Raw genomic sequence first — 25620 nt, forward strand, 5'->3', positions numbered from 1 at the left:
AGTAAAGGGCACAACCTGGAATGCTCAGAGATATCAAATCACAGCGGTGGGTGAGGGACGAGCCGCTAAACAAGGCTCGGTTGGCGGTTGATCCCATTAATCAGTCCTACTCTCGTACCCATGTCAGGAAGCGCACAAACATATCCGAGCGCTAACAACAACCTGATGCACGTCTGCTGTGAGTGGCACCTTATAGTCGTCCCTTAAGTCCAGTGGCAGGAGTGCAGACAAGGTTTAAAATAGAACTTTATTATTAAACATATAACATGAAGGGAGGAACAGGTGTGAGGTGAAGGGTGATGGAGACACCCCCCTGAAAAGACAATTTTGCGATTCTCACACCAGCACATAAGAAACGCTGACATACGTGTAAACATACTCCACATGGTTTCCCGAAGCTATCTCACTGGCTTGTGTACAGTTAAAATAAGACACTGCGAGAACAAGGCGAGGCCCGGGAGCGCTTCATACGCATGTGACGTGTTTTGGTGGCATGTTTCATACGGGTTACAAAGGCAGATCTGAGGGTCTGTGAGACACTGCAGCAAACACAGAGGTCTGGCTACGGTCCATGTCCAGTCATTTCCCACATCGTGGTACAGTGCTGGACTGGGAATAAACAGAGGAGCCCGCTGTGCTTCCAGAATGCATGTTTGCAGAGTTCCCATCAGTGAGTACACAGTAATAGGACTCCCTGAAGGCCTGTGTTTAACCTTTAGGTTACAAGTGGCTGGCCACTCCACAGCCCACTCCTCCTCTGCCTCAGCTATTAACCCTTTTCTCACTCATTTTAGTCAGACGTAAACAGAAACAAAGTCAGATAAAAATCACAAAATCTAAAGATCATGATATATGATTGAAAGGTCCAGAACTAAAAGGACTTTTTGGATTATTTTGTCAACTGCTCTTTCCAAAATCTCAACATTTAAACCAACCTGGAAGAAAAGTCCTTAAAGTGTTCGGAAAGAAATGGACATTTCAACATCTACAATCCCATGACATCTGGGCAAACCGCTGATGAAGATCATGTGGTACGATCAAAAGCTCCAAGACAAAACAGTAAATTGTGGTCAGTGTCATACTGACCATTCCCAAGTTTAAAAAGACACGACTCCAACTAACAAACAGGATGTGAAACATTCTCAGTGGAGCTTGGTAAATATAGCAGAAATGGCTTTAAAAGGTGCTAAATGCGAGATTGGGAGCATCTCTATTGCCTCCACACGGCTCTCAACATGGCGACAGCTGAGCCAACGGCTCGTAGCTAACAGCGTTAACAGTAAAAACAAAGGCAATACTGCTGACTGGGCTAATAGCGGTAACCGCCATATGAGCATCATACACTAAAAGCACACGCGCGGCCGGCCCGGCTATGTCAACAAAGCACGGACAAGCTCGGATTATAACACACACAGCTGGAGAGCGACTTCATTCTCTGCTCAGGTAGACATTACTCCACTTTATTACACAGCTTTGTGGAATACTCGATTCTGATTGGCCAATCATGGCGTTCTACGTCTGTTATTTTTTTATAACAGACCGTTACTATGGCCATAGTTCTGATGTCGGACTAATAAGCGGGATAATGTACAGCTAGCGGGTCAGTGTTGTGAAATAAACCGTCTGTCGGGGTGCCGCATCGCCCTAACAGGGTTTATTTCACAACACTGAGCGGCTCGCTGTACATTATCCCTGACATATCTTTGCATAGCAAATAGTTGTTTGCTGCTATATAAATGCTCTGGATATCATATAGAGAACCTTTAAGGAAACATGTTGTCCTTTTTTTAAGCAACATTTTTGAAAAGAGCTTTCTTTTCTACATATTATTGACTAATTTGATGGCAACTGAATATGGCGTGCAGCTTTATACAACACTGTGTACAGTATCTGTATCATTTTTCTGTGCCGCAGAGTAATTAGGGCAGACAACACTACACTATACTTTAGGACTGTTTTTATTTGGCCCATGTTGTGTGACTGCAGTAAGCATAGCTCTTGTCTTGGAAGGCAGCATGCAATATTTTGGCTGAAGTTTAAAAAACATGCCTTGAATTTCTTGAGAGAAATAACAGTATCAGATCCAATGCAGAGCTATGCACTTGTCACATAAATTCTAGCCTGTAATTGCACGCACGCTTTGTTTAAACTTGTGTTATTGGCGTGAAATCTAAACTAACATTTGCGACACCAAACCATATGAAGGGCAAAACAGCACATAAAAGAGAATCAAAAAAGGAAAAATTCTCTCACGCACACACACAATGACAGAGAGACAGTCAATCTGACTATATAAACAGATGAAGGAGAAGGATCAGAGTAGCCTAATGCTGAGAAAATGCCCTTGGGATATATGCTGACAAAATGGAAACATGTGCATATGGGGCCAGCATTGGGGATTCAGCTGTGATAAAACAGTGAGATGCAGCATGATTTATTTCTTCTTTGTCTTTTCTCCTCTGAACAGATTTAGTAATCTGCAACAGGTTGCTCACTGCTTTGAGCGGCTTTACAACACAGGAGCATCATTTTATCCTTTTGCTTGTGTACCTCTCAGCAGACTTGATGTAGAACAGCGCTGCATCAGATAAATGTTCACTCAGCAAAGGAATGCTTCAGCGTTCCAGTTAAACTCTGCAACGCTGATATACTCTCAGCTTCTCACTGCAAGTAACTATCACCACGGTATGAAATATATATTTTTGTGAAGTCTGGATTTGAGTTATTGACATTACAGGCACCATGCTTTACCAACGAGCCAAAGCTTTTCTGACAGCATCATACAGGCAGTTCATTGTCAAGGCCGCCGGTATCCAGAATGCAACTGCCAGCTGTTTTCTTTGTGGATCAAACCAAAAGAAAACAGCAGGCCAAGGTCAGCACAGACAGGCTTTTCTCCCGCAGCAGACGGATGAATCTCCATATACGAGGCCATAAAACAAAAACTCTCTCTGTCACAAATGAGATAGCTGACGGCTGATTATATTCCACCCTCTTGTGGAAAACTCAACCATTCTCAAAAATGCATGAAAGCTCCTATTTATTCCAGTTCTGTTGGATGTTTGTTGATCATTTGAGGATCTGTGTGTGTAGGTGTGTTTCCATCCTCCTGATTTATGCACATTTTCAATTTGTGCATTAAAAAAAACCAGTTAAAAAAACAAAAAGTTTAAAAAATCTTGCAAAAAAGTTTTTGTAAGTTGGTGTATTGATAACAGCAAGTGCAATAATACTAATACATTTTATTTGTAAGGCGCTTTTCTGGACCCAAAGCCAGACTTAGTGAATAAATCATGACGTACATGATGCATGTGACATGTGATTTTCCCGAAATTCAATTAAATGAACAGTAATTGCATATTCATAGTTTGTCAATGAGGGAGAAGGAGTAGATTTAATGCAAAAAATAATAACAATAATTAAATATCAGACAAATTATTATTCCAAGCAAAGTATTTTATACTGTATGTCTTAAAACATGACTGGGAGGGATCTTAAAATGTAAAATAAGCAAACAATAAAAAAACAAAGTAGGGCTGCAACTAATAATCTATTTATCTGTCGATTATTTTCTCGATTAATCGATTAGTTGTTTGGTCTATAAAATGTCAGAAAATGGTAAAAAATGTTGATCAGTGTTTCCCAAAGCCCAAGATGACGTCCTCAAATGTCTAGTTTGGTCCACAACTCAAAGATATTCAGTTTACTGTCATAGAGGAGTAAAGAAACCACAAAATATTCACATTTAAGAAGCTGGAATCAGAGAATTTGTACTTATTTTTCCTTACAAAAATTGACAATTAATCGATTGCAGCTCTAAACCAAACTCCAATGGTGGAAAACAACACATATTCTCTTGTTGCTTCTCAAAACAGTTGCTTTGTCAACTCAAAATACACCGGTGAAGGAGCTTGAGAGCTTTTCAAGTAAAAAGATACTTGGCAGTGCAGCACACTCAAAAGTAAAAAATCTTAAATTGACCTCATTGACTTCTGACAAACTTTTCCATTTATGGTTTCTATCCATTAACTACCACCCACACATCTAACAATTTGGCATTAGGCTGGATTGTGCTGCCAGCAGCAGCGTGTGGGTGAGAGATTTGAATTTCACACAATAACACCTGATGCTTCCGTCTTGTAGCTGCCAGCATCACATCATGATCCCCCTAAAAAAAAACTCAACAATTTTGACTGTGCTGGCTCTCAGCTATCACAACCAGACGCACCAGGACAATTAAGACTTTGTGTTGATATTTATGTTCTTGTTCTCGCCCATCAGCTTTTCCACACTCCTCTGGGTTCACACAAAGTTTCCAGGCTGGGAGAGTGTGTGTGCACTGGCTGCCACATTCACTAACTCCTATCTGTGGAAAAGGGGCCCCAATCCAAGTCCCAGCTCCTGATGCCTCAGCTTAAAGAGTCAGAGCCATCCTCTGTTTCTTTCTGCATTACTAGAGAGACTCACACACAATGCAGCAAGCCTTAAAATACGAACACACCCAGGTAAATAGCTGTTTTTCCAAAGAAAATAAGTCCAAGTCCAACATCTCTTAATGCAGGGGTAGCTCCTACACATACATAATCACCCACAAATACAACAGACACACATGCACTCAGACTGGGTCTTTAATGACCCCCTTGCCCTGCTATCACCTTGCGATAAAGACCTACTGGAGAAGGCGGAGGGCTGTTTCGTGTCTGCTCACACCCACTTTTCCCTTTAAAGAGAGAAACTAACAACAAACCCCACGCAGGCTTAGTCATAAAAGGGTTTTATATAATTCTCTAACAGGGAAATGACAGGTTATCCTGGCATCTTTTCAATAGGTAACCAGAACTGCAGCGCACTCCCATCAATGATTCATGAAGCCACGGCACCACACAGTTAATGAACACAGGGGTAGTCTCTATAACAGCAGTACTTACTTACTCTCCGTCCCACTCAGGCGAGAAAACAAAAAGTTCCTACAGATTTAAAAAAAGGTTTTCCTTTCGGTGACACAGACAGGATTGATTCCTCCTCCAGGAGGTGTCAGAAGAAAATCCACAGAGTTTAAAGCTCTAGCAGATGACAGCTCTGAGTCCGCAGGTCCACACTCTCCCTGACACTGTGTCGTACTACAGCCTGCCTCTGGCCACTCAACACACTGGAGCTCCTCCCATCACACACTGTCAGAGAGGGAGGGAGGGATGAGGGAGTAGAAGGGAGGTACACTTCCACAGAATGATCTTGACTCATTTTTCACTTCAACCACCAATGTGCAAGTTTAAATATTACTCATATTTTTTAGGAGCAGTGAAACTATTATTATATTTTAAGGAATATGTTATACAGTGTAATTAGGAAACTATTACAGAGGGCTCAGGGCAGAGGAGCAATAAAGACCAAGTGTCCTTATACGAGAAGAGCTCAAAAAGAATATGACTTTAATCTCTGTTTTAAAGTCTTGGTTTTTCTATAGTGTGAATGTGTTTAATATTATGGATATAAATAATAGTATGCTACAGGGATGATTTTTAGGCCAAACTTTAGCGATGTTAACTTCTAAAGGTTCCCTCGACAAGAAGCCAATGGGATTTTCCCATTGGGTTTTGGATTATTGCAGAAAATAAGCTCTGTGGCAAACAAACGTTTATGATACTTGCACGTTTTGGTCCGTAAGATAGTTTTCACAAATGACCACTTTTATGATTTTTGAAGTAATCGGCAGAAGTAAAAAGCTAACATTAGGTTATAAACAAACTACACCATGGTCACATGTCTTCACGTCACCACCACTAATTCAGAGGTGAACTAGAACTCGGATGCCTTAAATTATCCTGGTTTTAACGAGGATATAGACTTTACAAGCTTTCTGTAAATAAGTAAAATGTACATATTTTTTCTTCTCTCTGTATAGGCTCCTATGTTTGTTTTACAGCCCATGTTAAAAAGTATTTTTCATTGATGATGTACATAAATTACTTGTTTCTGTGTTATTTGATATTTTGTCATATTTTGTAGTATTATGGTGATCATGTGATTGCCTCCCATTGGTTGTCGATACCATATACGTAGGTGAGGCCACATTGCTTTGTCTGTTTGTTTAATGCCCTGACAAAGACTTACAGTGTTGGCTTTTTTAATGATTTAGCCACAACAATAAAGGCTTTTTAATATATGTCCTTCCTCGTTGCCACTTGTTTTAGTATTTTGGAGTGCCTGGATTGCCTTCCTGTTTAAAGGCGCACTAGTGTTTGACATGATGACATTAAGTAGTCTCATTTAGCCACTTGTTAGCAACCGTCTTTTTTAAGACACCTAAAATCTTAAAAATTCACAAGTGGGATATTTCCTGACGTATTTTATGTCATAAAACAAAACGTTAAAATCTCTCAAGTTTGTGTTGACCACAGACCTTTTTTTAACTTTTAACTAAAAAGCCATTAAAAAAAAACAAAAAACAGGAAGAAGCTAAAATGCTAACTCATTTTCAGGTTTCAGGACTCATTCCTGCAGCTCTCTATATAAGCTGTTTGGGACTTTTTTCTCTCCCTTCACACTAATTTCCAGTGTTACCTGGATATAATTTGCTTGATTTTAACCTGTGCAAATAAATAAAACAAAACAAAACAAAACAAAACAAAACAAAACAAAACAAAACAAAACTATCATTGTTTCCTGTGAATTTCTGGTCACAAGACTGCTGACCACTTTTGGGAAATCACTGCTACCTCATGCAAGAGCAACATTTTGAGGTTACACAAGAAAAACATTTATGCAACATACCATGACGTGGCTGGATTTATAATGTGCGCAGGAACTAAATGAGACTAATCACATTGAATGTTGCCTTGGAGCTCTTTTTCTTTTCTTTTTTCTTTTTTAGCTCTCCTGGGAGTTGGTTCCCTTGTTATGGACTGCAGATGTTTGCCTCTCAGCCAGCTGCTTGCATCCATATAAAGACTGATTTTAATGATTGTAATTACCAGTAACTTCAAGCTACCGGACAATAAACCAAATCTGTCTGTCCCAAATTACCGTCAACAATTACCCGCTTTCTGTGTATTTTATATCAGTGAGAAGTTAAATATCTTACACGTTAAATTCTTGACGCAAAATGTGTGTAATCACACCGTAAAACTTCAGATCTGCTATCAGAAACCATCCATAAACTATTCACTTCTTTAACAACATGTAGAAGTCACCAATGATCATGCTCAGAAATAAGGAGACCAGAACTGTAACTCCCTGAGCAGCCTTTCTCCTACCATTTGTGTCAGTACAATTATGTACTGTTATATTAAGCAATGTTTTAAAGTCACTGAGAATAATAAGCCTACTAAAATACCTACTGCATGTTGTAATGTTGCTACATCACTGTATATTTTATTACATTATGGTTGATCAAATGATACATCCATTATGTGCCTGTCAAGGAAAAATGTCTGAAAATTGTTCTTTTTCAGTACAAATAGTTTTATGTGTTCCTCCTGTGCCTTCAGTTTTGAGCCTGAAGGTTTACTTATTCACTTCTTCACAAGGATTATTCTTTTCATTTTCAAGTTAATCATATATCCCCAGTGTTGCAACACTGCCACCCTGCTGGCACTTAATACAACAAATGCTTTAATATTTTATCAATGACAAATCCAGCAGAGAGCTAATGTACTATAGGCTGCATGAAAGGAACATAAAGAAGACAATAAGAGTTGGTGCGTAAAGTTGGGCCACAAAGTAGACCCAAAATAATACTCACAACATTGGCAAGGACAAAAGTTTTCAGGCCGTGACACTGAAAGTACAACAGAAGTGATGCAACAGTTTCATGAACCACATACTGCTCTTTATGTTTTATAAAAAGAACCTGAATGTATTTGTTACTAGTACCTTTATATTAATAAATCTCAAGTTTGTAAAATGTAAAACATGTATTCTAATTATAGAGACAGAAGAAGGAGATGTGCATGCTTGATGATATTCCACTGAGTGTACACCATAGTGTTTAAAAACTCCTGTTAAAAATGAAGTGTTACCAAATAACTTCACATGCCTTCTCCAAAAATATTTCCAGGGTAAATAGAGAGAAGTGTAAGACAGCGGGGTGTTGAGACGGGGACGCCGGTTTCTAAAATAGCAGATGCTAATTATACACTTTAGGCAACTGCTAAGGAGGGAGACGCGATGCCAAGTTTGAGGCGTTGGGATTCTGAATGTCGGCTCAGTGTATCTGTGCAGAGTCAAGATTCCTCGTGGTCACCTGAGATGTACTTATGCCACAGAAAGGATACTCAGTGGACGTCTTATTTACAGCCTATGTCCGTCAGATATCCCCTTCCCTATTGAACTGCTAACACACCTCTTGTTGAGTTGGACCACCTGCCACCGCCATGCAGACGACCTTTTGTAAACAATCCATAGAACATAAAAGACCCCTCCGGCAGCCGTCTAAACACGTGGCTCAGACCAGTCAAACAGACTGGCCTCTTTCATTGCTTGTGACCTTGTTAATGGTGGCTGTTCTCAAAATGTCGCTTTTCATTGCCTCCGTTCTCCCTGACTTGTATACTGAGTGCACCGACCAGTTACAATTAGAAAACAGCAGAAATGGTTAAAGGTGCTCTATACGATATCCAGAGCATTAATATAGCAGCAAACAGCTATTTGCTATGTAAAGATGTAGAGGAGTAATGTCTACCTGAGCAGAGAATGAAGTCTCTCTACCTCAATGTGTGTTGTAATCCAGCTACTCCTCGCTTTTTGCCACAGTCATGCCTTTTAGTGCATGTAAGCGTAACCCACTGGCTAGCTCACGGCCGCCGTTTTGCACTGCGCTCATATGGCGGTTACAGCTGATAACGCCGCCCCAGCCCATGGCGTCATTGCGGAAGCGTAGCAACCACCCTCCGGTTCTCCCTCAGGTTTAGACTGTTATCTCTGTCAGCGCTGTTGCTGTTGTTTTCACTGCTAGCACCATTAGCTGCGCCATGTTGAGAGCCGTGTGGAGGCAATAGAAATGCTCTGAATTACGATCTTAGCAACTTTAACAATTTGACTTTGGGACAATGACAAATTTTGGATGTCAACCGTAGGCTATTTTTTTAATTATTAAGGGTTATCCACATACATATTAAATAAGGCTTTCAATTGATTAAAATAGTTAATCACGGTTAATCGCGAATTAATCACAAATTTTGTATCTGTTCAAAATGCACCTTAAAGGGAGATTTGTCAAGTATTTAATACTCTTATCAACATGGGAGTGGGCAAATATGCTTGCTTTATTCAAATGTATAAATATATTTATTATTGGAAATCAATTAACAACACAAAACAATGACAAATATTGTCCAGAAACCCTCACAGGTACTGCATTTAGCATAATCAAATCATAACATGGAAAACTAAAGCCCAACAGGTAACAACAGCTGTCAGTGTGTCAGTGTACTGACTTGACTATGACTTGCCCCAAACTGCATGTGATTATCATAAAGTGGAAGGTTGTTGGCTTGAGAATAATCTGAAAAGATGGTTCTAATATGCTTTATATTTATGGTAATTTGTATTTCTGTTATAAATATCAGTATCTTCTTATAGTAAAAACAGTATTTTGTAATTGTATTTTTTAAATTGATATGGTTGTTTATTTGCGTATTATCTATGGTGATCTATAAGTCAAATGATGATCAATGAACAGCATATAAAGAAACTGGAAAAGAACCCCAGACACCCCCCCTGATAAAGGCAACACCGTTTGAACCACATCGAAATGCAGGTTTGATCGTTCTCCTCAGGATATTTCACGTACAGCTGGCAGAAGTGCTGACAGGTCATTCTATATAAATGAATAACAGTCTAGGAATTACAGCTCTGCGATAAGCCCTCGTGTTTCACGTATTAGCTTAATGGAAACACACCAGATAGCAGCACTAGGCTACTTAGAGTCACTGAGGCTGACAGAAGCACTGAAGACAACTGAGCAACCCTGACACCTAACTCTCAGCTTCATGTTATCACTTCTGTGTTCAGCCGCTACACTGTTTGACTGTGCCATCGAGACGAATCTCGGTTTTACAGCAGTAATGTGTTTCGTAACACAGCGCTGTCCAATGTGTTGAAACACTGTAATTTTGTGATTCATGTGACAGGACAATGTGACCGATAAAAATCAACATAGTTCACATCCTTCTTTGCCTTTATTTTAGCAGTATATTATCAGAGTAATGTACAAGGAACTGTGCATTTAAAGATATCATACTCTGCCTTTCCATGTCGAGACTACTTATTGTCTACAAATAAACGCTTTCGTCTGGAATGCTGATGACCTTTTCTCATACTTTTTTCAGTACAAAAGAAGCACAATAACATGCTTTCAGCTCTAAAATCACTGTGAACAAGAAGTGAAAGATACTTCACCTTTGAGCAAAAAACACCGCTGTGCATCTTACAGGTTGTCATTAGTTGCATAGTAACAGCAGGGCCATGGTCGACACTTACTTCAAGCATCTGTTCGGCGCTACCGGCTAAAAGAAAAATCTCAGTAAACAAACTAACTCTGAGATCTAAAGCAAAACAGCAAGCAAAGTCACAACTACTCAGTCAAGGCCACACCTTGTCCTCACACCACACACATTTGCCCTTTGGCCTGCTTTTTCAGCCTCAGTCTCAATGTAAAGCCAAGACACTGTCAAACACTGACGCTAATGTGTCATTACTTGTACGTGGTTTGGATGTTTAACCCCTTCACATTCAGTTTTCCCTTTAAGTAGCTTAAAGGTTGTTAAATTCATCTTACTGCACACGGTGTTGCAACTCTTCATTAAACCAATAACATGTTCAGACAGAGAGAAATACTCCAACACAAGCTTTTATGGTTCTCCTTTGATAACTGATTTATATTTTTGCACCTGAGCACCCACTTTCTCTGCCTGGAACACACAAACTGTCTTTTTAGGACTCAAACCCAAGCCATCAAATCTCTACCTCATCATTTTATACAAACATTCAGCCTGACATGTTTGGTATATTTTAAAACTCTGGTATCTACACTAAAAGTAAAAATAAAGTTTTGTGTGTTTTAACAAGGTTTGGATGCACAGCATAAGTTTGTAATCATCGACCCAGCAGCGGGTCACTAAAAGACCTGTTACAAATATCTAACAATCAGGTGAATTTCACCTGAAACATGTTGGATTATCTTTAAACTACAGATGAAACTAGCTGATTAGTCGATCAGCGGAACAATATTTTAATAATTGGTTCATCTATTAAGTCAATTTTCCAACAAAAATACCAATCATTCCCTTATTGCAGCTTCTCAAATGTGAGGATTTGCTGATTTTCTGTGTCTTTTATGTGATAGCAAACTAAATACTGTTTAGGTTTGGGGTGTTGGTTGGGCAAAACAAGACTTTGGATGTAGTGCTGTCACTATATCAAATTTTCACTACACGATTATCGTGGCCAAAAGAATTCACAATAACGATATTATCACGATAGCTATAGAAAAAAATAAAAATAAAAATGTTATCAGTCAAATTCATCTTTAACTGTGTTTATTCTGCATTTTGTCTCTTGTTTCTGTAACCATAACTCTACAAAAGTGTGATGTAAGAGGCGCTGGATTGTTTACACAATATTATCATGTGTATTGTTAACATATCAAAATTTTTTTTTTTTAAGTATCACAGTTATCATCAATACCAATATATCTCGACACCCCTAGTTTGATGACAGCACCAGGAATTTTTCACAATTTTCTGAAACTTTCTAAACAAAGTTAAACTAATCAAGGAAACAATCAGGAGATTAATTAATAATGAAAGTAATAAAAGTTGCAGCCCTACTTTAAAAGTTTATTAAATAACGGTTTGTCTTATAATTCATATGATTTTAAACTAAATAGGATAGATTTCTAATCTTTCCTGTTTGTGGTGAATGAGCTGTCCGGAAAAGTACCAGCTGAGGTGGCTGTGTGACCCACATTGAGGTGAGTGACTCATTTTGGCATTGACTGGTTCAGCATGTTGGATGTGGTGTAATATACCTAGCATATGATCAATCACGCTCTTCTCAGATGGCCTGGTGTGTGTGTATGAGTGATGTTGAGGTTTTTCGTCCTGTGCTTTGTCTGTTTGGGAAAAAATGAAGCTGTGATGGCACGGCATGACACAGGCAAAGGCATTACTCCACCACTTCTGACATCGCAGCTCTCCAGCAGAGAGGGTTTGTGGGATGAGTGCCCTCTGGCAGGGAGGTGATGCCAGTGAACAATCCCTGGGGTGTGTGTGTGTGTGTGTGTGTGTGTGTGTGTGTGGGAGCTTTTCAGCCATCTACGTGACTCACCCCTGGTCCTTTCATTAAGCTGCTGCATACGTGCTCATTTTCTCTATGTCACCATACTATCTATTACTCACTAGTCTGAAACCGTTGCTGGAGTTGCCAATATCACCAGTCACACGTCTGCTACATCATCATACTGTGTGACTTATCACAGGTGCTTGTTCTGCATGTGGCTGTTTTTCACCTCAATCCTTTTGTAATCGGTGTTTATCTTCATAAAGAGAAATATGTCTGTAGTGGTTTTGACTGCCAAACTATTTATTGGATTAACAATTTGTCAAACCAGAGCCAATGGCACAGCTCCAAAGCAAGTAAGTCTGTTTGAAATTCAACAGACAAGAGCAAGAGGAACAGCTCGGATGCTCCTCAGGTGGCCCTTCATGTCCGTGGCAGCTGCTCAACTTTCCTGCATTTTCTACCTCAGGTCCCCCTCCCCCACAAACACACCCCCACTACCACATACAGCAACAACCATGTCCTCCTCTGTGCAACAGAGGGGGGAATTAATCAAGTAATTATTTGTCTTCTCGTGGCAAGAAATTGGATTCAGCAGTCCAACATGTTTTCTCAAAGCTCATGTCATAGAGTAACGGGATAAGCAATATTACCTCATATACTGTAATGTAATTAACAGATTTTTCTATTCTGTTTATATTGTTGCATATCTCCCTTTAATATAGCTGGTTGTATCAGAATTGCTGAATGACAGAATTGCTGCATCGATTTGATTAAGTATCTTGATTTGTAAGGTATTTAATTCACTAAATAATCCTCAAAAAATCAGATATTCCTGTCTAGTTATTAAATCTATCATTCTTATCTACCTTATCTATTTATCTATCTATCGTCAAAGTCCTATGAAAACCATGTATCTCCAAAATGTGAACTTTTCTTGAGCTAAGAAAGCAGCCCTCAGCTTTGTGACAATGCATTTTTCAGATAATCCAATAGGTTTTTAACATGGATGTATAAAGAGAACTGGATACAGCGTCGGAGGCGGGCTCCCGTTCATTCCTATGAGAGTTGCTCAGTGGCGCATGAAGCCAAAGTGGCTCGACTGCTGAGTGATCAAGTACCCGGATCTTCCGGTGATCTTCCGCAGTTATCGGATCCATAAAGCAGGTGCAGTAGCGTTTCCTATAACTCCACCTCCCAGCACGCGGTCCAGCCTCGGTCTGGGGCTCATTCACATGAACAGAGGAAGGCATATAACTCCAGATTCGGCTAGTAGTGCATTTTACAACTTTTAGGAGCTAATGATTTAAATAAGGACTATTCAAGTGTTCGTACTGGGAAGTTGATTTTCCTCAAAAAAAATTATCTGCTGAGTTACAGATGTCTCTTTCCCAACGTAAGTCTATGGGAAAAAGTCTTTCTGGTCCAATGGCATCACGTGACAGAAACAGAAGTTGTAATTCCACCATTAAGCCAATACAAATATTTGCTTCAAAGCACGGCGCTCTTCCTGGGGGCTTGGTTTTAAAATGGCTTTTAACAGAAGGAGTAGGAGAATTTTCAAAACCAATAAAAAATTCAAAAATTACCAAAAGTGTAGAAACATGGTTTTCATTGGACACGACGTATACAGTTTCTCTGGACTATCTGGGCTATCTGCATCTATCTGCACTACCTGCAACCACCTCCCCTAACCACTGTTGCATATTAAACTTTAAACTTACTTTACACTACATCCCATATACGATTTTATAGACTGTATATATTACATCTATTTATTGTACACTAAATTTTTTATTGACGGACGGTATACGCTATGTCCATTCAATATGTATATTCTGTATTTCTATTTATTGTTTTATAATCTTTTTGTACACCTGTACCTCTGTACCTGCGCTTTGCTGCTTTGACACCTGAATTCCCCCCCGGGGATTAATAAAGGTTCATCTTATTTTATCTGCTCAGCTAAAAAAAGAATATTTAAAAAAAATTAAATATATTAAAGCTGCAAGAATCAGTGGATTAATCTCTGGACAGAAAATCAATCAACTATTTTGATAATCGATTAATTGTAAAGTAAAGTGATTCAAGCTTTTTCTTGTCTTACATTAGAGTAAATTGAATATATTTGAGTTTTGGACTTTTGATCAAACCAAACGAGGCATTTTTGACGTTGCCTTGGGCTCTAAGAATTGCAATGGGCGTTTTATAGACAAAATGATTAAAAGAGAAATGGAAATAAAAAAAAAATGCAGCCTCATATATATGATACACAATTATACATATTCCACTACTATACAGAGGAATTTCTAGAGCCAATAGGACTTGAAGAGCTCCAAACTGATCAGAGAACAGATTCACCACTTTACACTTTACCCAGAAGAGAAGCCGGTTGGCAATTACTTTAGATCCCTCAGCACATTTAACACCATTTATTACCTACTGTAGGTGGTAAGAGCTTAAAGTTAAATGCAATCATACCCAATTGGCAGTTTCAGTAATAACACTCCACTGGTGTGGTGACGTTACACTGTCTTTTAGTTGATAATGACGAAGGTGAAAATGATGGTGGGATATTTGCTTTCTGTTGTGGCTAGATAGCTTATTTTTCAGCAGATGCAGAAGAATAATGGCCTCGATGATAATATGCTGCGTCCGCTGAGCCTCAAAGACCAATTACCTTCACTGTAAACATGACCCCTTCCCTATGGGGAAATCATAAAATGACCCTAAATGTACCACATGGTTTCTCTTGACTTAATCCAAGCTGGGACTCTTCTCCAGCATATATCCTGATCCCAAAGGGCTAATGAGAGAGTGATTTAGAGATGTGTTAGTTCATCAAGCTGATTACCACAAAAGAGAAACGTTATACTCCTAATGTACTGAGGGGCATGGCCTAATGAGATGAATGGATAGCATTAGACAAAAGGAAGCGGAAATGAGTGATGACTCAAACACAGGGAAAATCCTGAGGATGAATTAGTTATAAGGCCATCTACATGTGGGGCAGACGAGACATGAAATATTAAGTTAGCATCTGATATAGTGCAAGAGTTAAGGTTAAACAACTCCTGAAAAATCCCCTACTGTACATTTACAACCAACCCTCTGTGGTCCTGTGCCAGAACTACACATCCCGTTAAAAGACAATGACGAAGAAGGAAAAGTGTTTGGCTAAGCATCTACGTAACGCACCGTAAATCACCGTTTTAATTTCTGTAGCAGTCCAAAATCTGCATGCAGATAACACCCACCGCATCATTCATCTCGGCTACATGACTGTCATTGTACACGCCCAGTTTTTTTTTGGAGCAGACGAATCAAAGTGAGACATATGTTCCAAGGAAGTAAGAGAAATAATTATCTGATGCAAATCTATTCTTTTTTTGTAATCAAAAAGTACAACAGAGCAAAAAAAGCTTTACTGTAGTCTCTAATAAAACATGCACAGGAGATGAGAAATCACTCCACGCCAAAAAGGTAATTGTAGCTTTCCACGACACATGCTGAATTACCTCTGAGCCAGCACGGGATCCGTCTCATCTTTACCATGGAAACCAACATCATACTACAGTACATGCACACACACTGAGGGGAGCAATTGCCATGGCATCCAGCGCCGTGGCGACAAGAAGCTTTCTGCAACCAGACCAATTTACTCAGCAGCTAACTGGACACTCAGTCAACCTCCTGTCTATCACTCCCTATTCCACTCTCTCTCCTCCTCCTCCTCCTCTCTACTCCCCTTATTCCTCTCTTTTTTACAATGCATATCTTTTGTCATGACCCAGAAGAATTACCTTTTATCAGCAGAGGACAAGGTCTTGCGGTGCTCAGTAGGAGCGGCTCGCTGTCGAGTGGTGACAGAGGAAAAGAAGCTCTGCAGGGATCCCGAGAGATGCCCAGGGATGCAGCTGAACCGGCACCGCACGCACGCATCCACCGCCACTATCACCACCAGCGAGAGCAGCAGCAAATCAGAAAGGGGAGGGGAATGAAATATAAAAAAAAGGCAAGAGAGGGGGTTGCTCTATCAGCAGCAGGAACATTACATCATAGGCTGCCTCTGTGGAAGGGTGGGAGAGGAGTGGACGGAGAAAGGGAGGTGCTCCTTGTAGCTGCACTCTCTCTGTCACTGCTGAGCTCTTTTCTGTGCATGCACAAGTCCAAATTTAATATTTATGATCTGGTAACGGTAAAATGCCCTCAGTGGTTAGAGCCAGACCTATGAAATAATTAGATCAACTGCTTTTAATTGTGTATGATCACTGGGGTGTGTTGTCAGAATAGATATAATATGATGTCACTATAATGTGGCGTATTCCTTTGGGGCACAGACTGTGTGTGTGTGTGTGTGTCCAGTGCATGGGAGCCCACACAATGTCTATTCAGTGTAGTAATTTGATTGCGTGACAAGTGCTTGCTTGCCAGTGCTCAAAAAGCATGTTGATATTCAACCTCTGAAAAAGGTCATCTGAGATTTCCTGCAGCAGTCATCAGTGGATGGGTACAATTGTTAGGACGTTGATTAGATTCAAACTTGGCCGTCACAACAAATTTGTCAAAAACTGCTGGGTGAATATGCCGATGCTTTGAGCACATCTGGGAGGCAGAGTCCGACCATAATGGGACGGATGTCGCCTTTTCCCCAGTGGTCAGCTGTTGACCACCTACAGATTGACGCGGCACCACAGACCACCACCACGGACAACAATACTCACAACAATGGTCAGTCAGAGCCACATGATCTAAGTGCTTCCTTTACAAATACAAACACACAACCACAAGTATGTACATGCTGTCACAAGTACACACTTCACTGAACCAGGCTGAACTAAATTCATTCAAGCAGCAGAGAATAACAATGTTTTCTCAGCCAGTTGTTGTGAGCGCAATGCAAAGATCCCCGTCTCATTTGGACTTTCCCCGCTGAACTGTTACGGCATGACCATTGACATTTCCTTCAAATTCTTCTACATGGTCTTTTCGTAAACACAGGGCACTTAAACCTGCATATACTGTATTGTATTAACAGTAGGGCTGATTTGGATTCTGGATTAGGGCTGGGCGATATGGCCAAAATCTTCTATCACGATATAGGTCTTATCATATCTCGATAACGATATATATCATGATATACTGTAGCATATTTTCTGGTAATTCAATAAATAAATACTATTTCTGTATACTCTTGTGTGAATTCAATACTTGACAAATGAAAAGTATTTTTTCTCATTTTAAGAACTTCAGTGCAAAATAAAACAGTTTTAATGGAAATTAGAGAAAAAATAAATAAATATCGGCCTAGCCTATATCGCGATAGAAACAATTTAAAAAAATATATACAATTGACATTTTTATATAGATTTGACGATGTACTGTATATTGTCATGTTATTATAATGATTATTTTGTCAATAAATTGATTAACCGTTTGAATTTCCCATCTTGCAAATCACTTGTTTCGTCCAACAGTCCCAAACCCAAAAATATTTAGTATCATTCTATCATAGAAAACATAGAAAAGCAGATAATCTTAACATGTGGGAAGCTGAAAAATGACTTAAACAAATAAACAACTATGATTAAAAATGGTTGTCCGTTTTCTGTCGATCAACAAATCGCTTTATCGTTTCAGCTCTAATCAACACTGAATCAAATGACTGTGTAATCTGAAAGGGGTACCTCAGAGTGCCAAATTAATGGAGAATTATTACCCATCATCTCTGCAGCTTTGAGATTTCTAGCTCATTGTTTTGGTTTTACATTTTGTATTTACTGTATGTTTTAAACTGAGCCAATCTCATTAATCCCTGTCGTGGCCATTTCCAGCAAAACCTCTAATAAACCCAAAGTACGCTACCTGTAGCGCAATAGACATAAGGACAAACTTATCAAGAGGCTGGGCTGAAATAAGTTTTGTGGGGTTCAAACCCAAGCTTAAATATGATTACTGACATCCACTTGTTGTTATTACTATTACCACTAATAATGCTAATTATTCCATCTGCAATGTATAATGTATTCAGTGGCACAGCAGTCGATAGATAACGTAAACAGACTGTAATGCATTGTGTGAATTGACTGCAGCTGTGTTCTCTCATACAGTGTGACATCTGTCACAATCCAAACAATTTACACTAGCCATTAAATTAGAAAAATGGATTTACAAAAAGATGAGGATCTGTTGTTCATAGCAAGCGAGCAAAATGTTCAAGAAAACAACACAAGAAATAGTGAAGACAATCTAACTCATCTCAAGTTACTGTACTGTAACGCTGCCCGAGTATTAGTTCTACTGGTTCATGTTGAGAGTAACAACAGGTAAGCAGACACTGATGAAGACTAGATCTGGTGCATACACTTTAGTCATGTTTTTAATGATAAAGCCACTAATAAAGGCTTTAACATAATTTCCTCAGTTGGGCATGCTTTTAAAACTTTGAATGGCAATAACCAGCAACTTTCTAAAACAAATTATTGTTCAAAAAGCAGACTATGGACAAGTGATCACTGATAAATTCAAAATCAGGAACACCTTACACACCTGCTATATTGCTTATCATTCAACCGTGATGAACTTGCAGCTCGTTGGGGTTCTGGTGACCGTCCAGTCCAGACTCTACTGACTAAAGCTGACAGATCAAGAGGAAATACTGCAATTGTGGAAGCGAGTTAGCTAGTTACATCAGCATCTTTAAAATCTCCTCTTTTATTTATTTATCATTGACGTGCTCTGTAAATATAACAAGAAAACAAAGTGAAGGGTTAGCGTGAGTTTGAACAGTGACAGTTGTCACAGCATGTTCTGGCAGTCAAGCCCTGAATGGCAGCAATGACAGACCACAGAGAGCTTTAATTTAAGGCCTGATGGCCAGCTAAAGAATGAAGCCTGACCCTTGTGTCCATGGAAAAACTCATGTCCGCCATCTGCAATCTGTACTCCATGTTCATCATGTTTCCCACACAAAAGAAAAGTATGAAAAAGTTATTGTGAGTGACATCATGCAATGTGAATGAGCCTTGTGAATACTGAAAAATAAATAATTACGCCTAATAAAACACATGTTCTTCTTTGTCACGCAGAGCAGAAAACTCAGAGCAGAGATCCACCATTACAACTTGCAGATGTGGCCCTTCAGGAAAACAGTAACAATATCATCTCAGCCACAATACACCCAAACAGATTGAGCAAATAAAAGGAGCACTGTATGTAAGGCAAAGAGCTTAATAAGTGTGACAGTGAAAGCCGAAAAATCAATCCAACTGCTCTTTTGTCCGTCTCTCTCTCTCTCATTTTAAAGTGGAGCGTACTAAATTCCTCACATACCAAGTACTGTAGGTTGTAGGAATGCAGACCGTACTCGGACAATGCCGTGTGACACTATTCAGCGGATGATGCTTAGAGAAGGAGGGTACCCCAGAATGTAAACAGCACTCCAGAAGGATCTGACCTTTGCTAACACAAATTGGCTGAACCCCTTATGACCGCAGGCCTTGAAATATTATTGCTGCAGCACACAGACTATCATTCTACTTTCCCAACGAGCTGTTCTCTTTCACGGATTCAAGCACTTCACTGCAAATACAATGACAGTATTGAGAGACGAGGGAGTGACCTTGAGATGAGACCATCTTGAGGAACACAAAAAGTCACTTCTGCGGTTTTAAAATATAAATTATCGAAGATGTGCTGAATGAAAGTATTATAACACAATCGGATGTGACATTTGGACAAACCACATATGAGTATCAGATAAAAAAGCACAGATGTGGTAACAAAACACTTTTGATTGATGTTTCCATTACAGCATGTTCATTGTGTCTGAAAAAAAGTCCCCTTATCAGCTCCATGGAATATATTTAGGATGTATTTATAATTTATGCATTCAAAATGCAGCTTCTACTAGCAATGCAAGCACTGAGTGGAAATTTCAAATTAAAATCTCACAGGCCAAACTTCTCTTAACACTGCTACTATTCATAGCACAACTACTACTTTCATAATTAATAAATAATACAAATTGAGTTTAGAAAGAATACCAAAATTAACAATGTTTTTGTTTACCACTTATAGATATTAAAATATATATATCCTGTGCATATACATGTTCTCAAAAGCCACAGAAGCAATTTACTTTCATAATCCAATTTATGAAAATATCCCCTGAAGGGTTATGTGTCAATGAATTATTCAAATCTCACACATGTGGGAAGAGTTGGTCAACTGTGATACATGGTGTTGATTGATCACACCTCGCTGCAGCATCCTCACCCCCCTCCCCACCGGCGGGCCCTAGAGACTACTTCTGAAATTAAAAGGTCAAAGGTGACTGGCTGTTCTCCTCTGTGGCAACCGAACAGCAGCAGGGATAATCAACTATCATGACATACACTCTCACAGTGCCGTTGTGTCACATGCAGGATGGAGAAGTGACATTAGCATTAGTGTAGCAACATCAAGCCTCACCCAGCTATTACTTGTGCAGGAAAACACAATGGCAATAATGGTGAGATGGTTAATGCAATACACAAACAGATATACTCTGTTCATAAGATTAGTGAGCAAGACAGTTTTTATTCTTGTTGAGAGGGGTCTAGGAATTCCAAAATAAATATATCAATAAATGCTCTCACATAACATTGGTATCATTTTATATCCAAAATTTAAAGTAAAGACAAAAGAGAAATAAAAAATTGTTTGCTTCTTTTTGTCATTATTTTTGTTGTATCTTTAATACAATAATTATATTAGCTTAGCTTTCTTATTTTTTTGTGTCTTTTTTTATTATTGTTTGTTTTTCTCCTTATGTTGAGGGGAAGTTCGTTGTATAAGCCTGTGGCCTCTTGACCTCACACATTTCTTATTGTTTTATTTTTTGGATTTAATGCAGTCTTGTGTGTTCTAATAAAAATAATAATAAAATAAAATAACAATAAAAATAAAGACAAAAATACATTTCGTAAATTAGCCTCAGGCCCCAATGGACTAACCAATGGTGATAAATGTTAGCTGTCTTAACAGGTGATTTCAGTCATCATTCAACTCTGGCTTCTGTCAACTAAAAGCATAAACACATAACCTACTGTATGTCAAACCACATACACCAGCAGAAGATTGCTTAAACATTTGTTTTAAAAAAAGTGTGACTCCAGTGGCCTCTGTGAATAAACAAGCTTTTCTTGTGTAAACCTCTTGTCTGTCTTGTTAACTCCGACCACATCCATGTGCACAGCAATTCACTACACGTCCCAGTTTACCATTAACAATTACATTAATGTTGATTCTCAGTGGGAATCGGCAGAACGAGAAAGCCTTTTACATTATAGGGGATTATTTGATATCAAAAACATTACTTAATGGAAATCTATTTCTGACCTCTAACTTATTTATAAAAGGGTAGTGTGTGCAGATGCCACTGTCGTTAAAAAGATGAAAAACAGCAGTTGCATCTTATTACTTTGTCTTGGAATAGTGATCTTAATCCCCGGCATCTAGCGCTTACAGCTGAAAGATAACAGAGCCCCGCCCTTGGCACCCTTCTCGGGAGTCTCGGGGGGCTCTGGTACGGCTGCTCTGATAAAGCTCTGGCAATGTGGAACATTCATAAAATCCCATCGTGCCGCTCTTTGGTATTTGACCATGTGCTTGAATAAGGCTGACTGAAGACAGTAATCTATAAACATGAATATTTTTCTCTCCTTACCATAAGAGAGGGCTTTGAGTTAACGATAGATGTCACTGGTGTTTTCATTTCCTAATATGGCTTGCTTTGGTCAGCAGTTGAAACAGGTGTATTGTTTCTGAGGATGCAGTGCGGAGAAGGAGAGAAGGAAAGAGGCTCTTGACCTTGGGGGTAATTTGCAGACGGAAAAGAGTTTGTTAAAAAACATTCACATCAACGTCTGGAAAGTTCTTTTTTGTAAATGGCAATACAATGTGGAGTATTTCCTCCTCCAAATAGCCGAGATTAATTTCCACCCATATATGGATTAACGGAACTGAAAATAGCGATGACACTGTTCTGGAAACCCCTGATACTAGTGAAATGATACATGATTTTGAGATCTGTCCCATCTGCTGCTGATCTAAGAGGCTACAGGTAACGACTCTGGGCTCTTCTGTTACAGCGCTGCCTAACCAGTCACCTTGTTTACCGACTCTCACTGCAGTATCATGTTCTATGTTACCGCGGCAACACAGCGATTATGTTCGCCTCTCCATTCACGTCCCACTCTCGTCCCCCCAAGAAACACTCATCTTGTCACCACACTGAGTTGACAAAGCAGGCGTATTACAATAGGCATTGTTAGATGGATCTAAAGAAAGCTCGAGCCCTTCGGCAAGGTGACTCGGGCAACATCAAACAGATCACCGTGTCTATGGTTTTGGAAAATGATGCAGAAATTGAAACTGATTTTTTTTTTAAAGCCACGTGACTGAGTGGAGTTCAAGTTCCTTTAAACAACAAGTGTATATTTTAGTGGAAGTTTGCTTTTATAAATATATCCTAATGTGACCAGCCTGTATTGCAACAGATAGAAATATCAAAAATACCAAAACCGCCCTACTATAATGTACTACTATACAGTATACCATCTATATTCTATATACTGTACTCTTCTACTGAATTAAAACATAAGCTGTTGGTTCTATTGTATACAAATATATTGAATTATAATTTTGAAATTAGCGTGCAATTACTGGATATTCTGTCTTTAAAACTTCTGGGTGAAGACGACAGTAAAAACAAATGTGAACGATTGAAACCATTTTAATTACGACTAGGGATGCACCGATACCGGATTGGATATCGGGCCGATACTGACTCAAATAGCTGGATCGGATATCAGTGACAATGGGGCCCATCTATTAAATTCAATTATATGTTTATATACTTTATACATTATATACTGGAATTTGAATTAATGTTTAAGTTTTGACCAATTTGTTGCTGCATTAAAACAAATTTACTCTTAAATTGTAGTTCCTACTTTATATCTATGTGTTTATACGCTTCTGCGCCAACGCCATGGGTCAGGACGCCGTTATCAGCTGTAACCGCCGTATGAGAGCAGTGTGGAGCGGCAGCCGTGGGCTAGCCAGTAGGGCATGCTCACATGCACAAACATGGACTAAAAGCATGCACGGCTGGCCCGGCTTCGACAATAAAGCACAGAGAAGCTCTGATTACAACACACACAGAGGGAGAGTGACTTCATTCTCTGCTCAGGTAGACATTACTCCTCTATATCTTTACATACACATTGTTCTTAGGGATCTAACGAGGCCTCTTTCACACTTGCCCAATTAATTTTTTTGTCCAAACTCGGAGCCAATGACAGATGAGTGCATCTGATGAAATTAAATATTTTCAAGATTAAATAGTCCAACTAAATAGAGCCTCCCCTCCCCTGCACTTCTTAGTGATCGCTCCTTCACAAACTACACATTATTCTGTTTTTCTGTCTGTGTCTAAGGTGAGCCGTTTGAGCAATGGTAATTGGAGGGCTCTACTTAAAAAGCAGTTATGTCAGGAGCACAGTGAACTGTAAGCACATTGCAAGACTGTTTATTTGCTGCAAGCGCCTGTCTGCTGCACTGCTAACAACAGGGTGTAAATCCAATAAAAAAGCAAATCAGCCATCTCAATTGGAAGTTGAAGATCACAGGGGGCCCACTTCTGATCAACACCTAGGAGGTTTCCTATCTGATTACTGTCTTTTTGAAAAGTTACAGTATATTCATCATCATTTATTTGTACTATGATGCTGAAATGTGAGCTGCTCTGTACCTAAGATTCAAAAGCTGAGTTTTATTACAAACATCTGTACAAAGTACTCTGATATTACGGATTCACAGATGCTGGATCGGATATCAGGCCGATACTGACTCAGACAGCTGGATCGGATATCGATGACAATGGGGCCAATCTACCCAATTCAATTTTATGTTTATATACTATATACATTATATTTTTGTTTTAACCAATTTCTTGCTGCATTAAAAATGTTAACACTTGAATTGTAATCCCTGTTAATTTTGACGATTTTTCACCAAATTCAGGTGAATAACTGTCCTGTCCAACTTCTACATATAAATATTAAACCCCAGAGATCCATTTTAATAAAATGAGTTGAGTTGAACACTCAGGCTTCAGGAGGTACAATCAGTAGAGACAGCCTGATATAATAACACAGTAGGCTTAATGCAGCAGAGAGCTGTAGGACTGTGTAGAGGGCTTCAATAAGCCTTAGAGTAGCTTCGTCATCGGCCTACCCTGAGTCATTTCATGAAATATTTAGGATATGGTGCATGCTAACAGTGGAGCAGGCACAAGTACATACTTCAGTCACATTAGCTAGCTTAGGTGGGAACTGTGTTTGAAGAGAAATGAGGGTTGTCATTTCACATTACAAGATTCTGCTGAGTGGTGTGTTTTTGCTGAGAAGTTAAAATAAAACCTCTTTAAACCACAAGGTAAAAAATATAGTCTTATTTATAATAATAAGTAGTATAACAGAGAATAATAGATATAGATAACAGAATGCATTAAAAATAACAATTGAAAAGGTGTAGAAACAATCTGCCTTAGTCATGATATTCAAATTAATTTAAAACAATTGGCTCAATATTTTCTTAGTGTACAATAAATTCAATCACAGTTGAGTTGTATCATTGATTGAATATAGTATACATACCACAATGACTTTATGCTGATTATTTGCAGGCTGTGTATTGACACCAATTATAAAATCTGTTCAAATTAATTATGTAATTACAATAGAATGAGCTCAGAGGAAGAAAAATTGAATGGAAAAAAAAGCACCAAAGCAGATCTCTATTTAAAAAGCTGCACTAAGAAACACTAAGAATAACACAATGTGAGAGTTTTCTCAGCCTTAGCACTGCTGATAATCATTTGCCTTGTTGCATTAAAGCAACAGTTTTTGAGATTATACAAACAACCCACAATGCTTAAAAAGAAAATTTTATTGTCACTATTTCATTTCATTGTGCCTTGACATGTTTTGATTTGTAACAATATCATCAGCATAGTGTTCGACAATGACAAGATGCTGAAAGAATGGTCATATTTGCTTTATTTTGTGCATTCAAACCTGACTTACAGTAGGAGGACCCGGGCCCGGATCAGAGTGCACTTGACCTCAAAGTCCAGTTAATTTGATAAATGTAAACGCTCCATCAGTCCGTCAGTCCGTCAATCCATCAATCCATACTCAAAACCACCTTTTCAAGTGAACTCGGGTACGGTTCGCATCAGGTGTGAAAGCCAACTGTACCAAAACACAGAAGTGGACTGCTATCTAACGCAAG

At 39.0% G+C, this 25620-nt stretch overlaps 1 protein-coding gene across 3 annotated transcripts in view; it reads right to left on the minus strand.

Moving 5' to 3' along the window:
* The window catches only part of sema4ba (sema domain, immunoglobulin domain (Ig), transmembrane domain (TM) and short cytoplasmic domain, (semaphorin) 4Ba), a 60864-nt gene extending 44640 nt beyond the window's left edge, over positions 1–16224 (minus strand). Inside the window, exon 1 of one of the 3 annotated variants that reach the window (XM_037765973.1) lies at positions 16083–16224. The gene's annotated coding sequence lies outside the window, so the exon portion shown is untranslated. Of the gene's footprint in view, positions 1–4928; positions 5124–16082 lie in introns of those variants that run through there. The other 2 variants (XM_037765975.1, XM_037765972.1) reach the window with 2 other exon arrangements.
* Between the last annotated feature and the right edge of the window lie 9396 nt (positions 16225–25620).

This window comes from Sebastes umbrosus, chromosome 4 (assembly GCF_015220745.1).
Source record: "Sebastes umbrosus isolate fSebUmb1 chromosome 4, fSebUmb1.pri, whole genome shotgun sequence".
Taxonomy (NCBI): Eukaryota; Metazoa; Chordata; class Actinopteri; order Perciformes; family Sebastidae; genus Sebastes; species Sebastes umbrosus.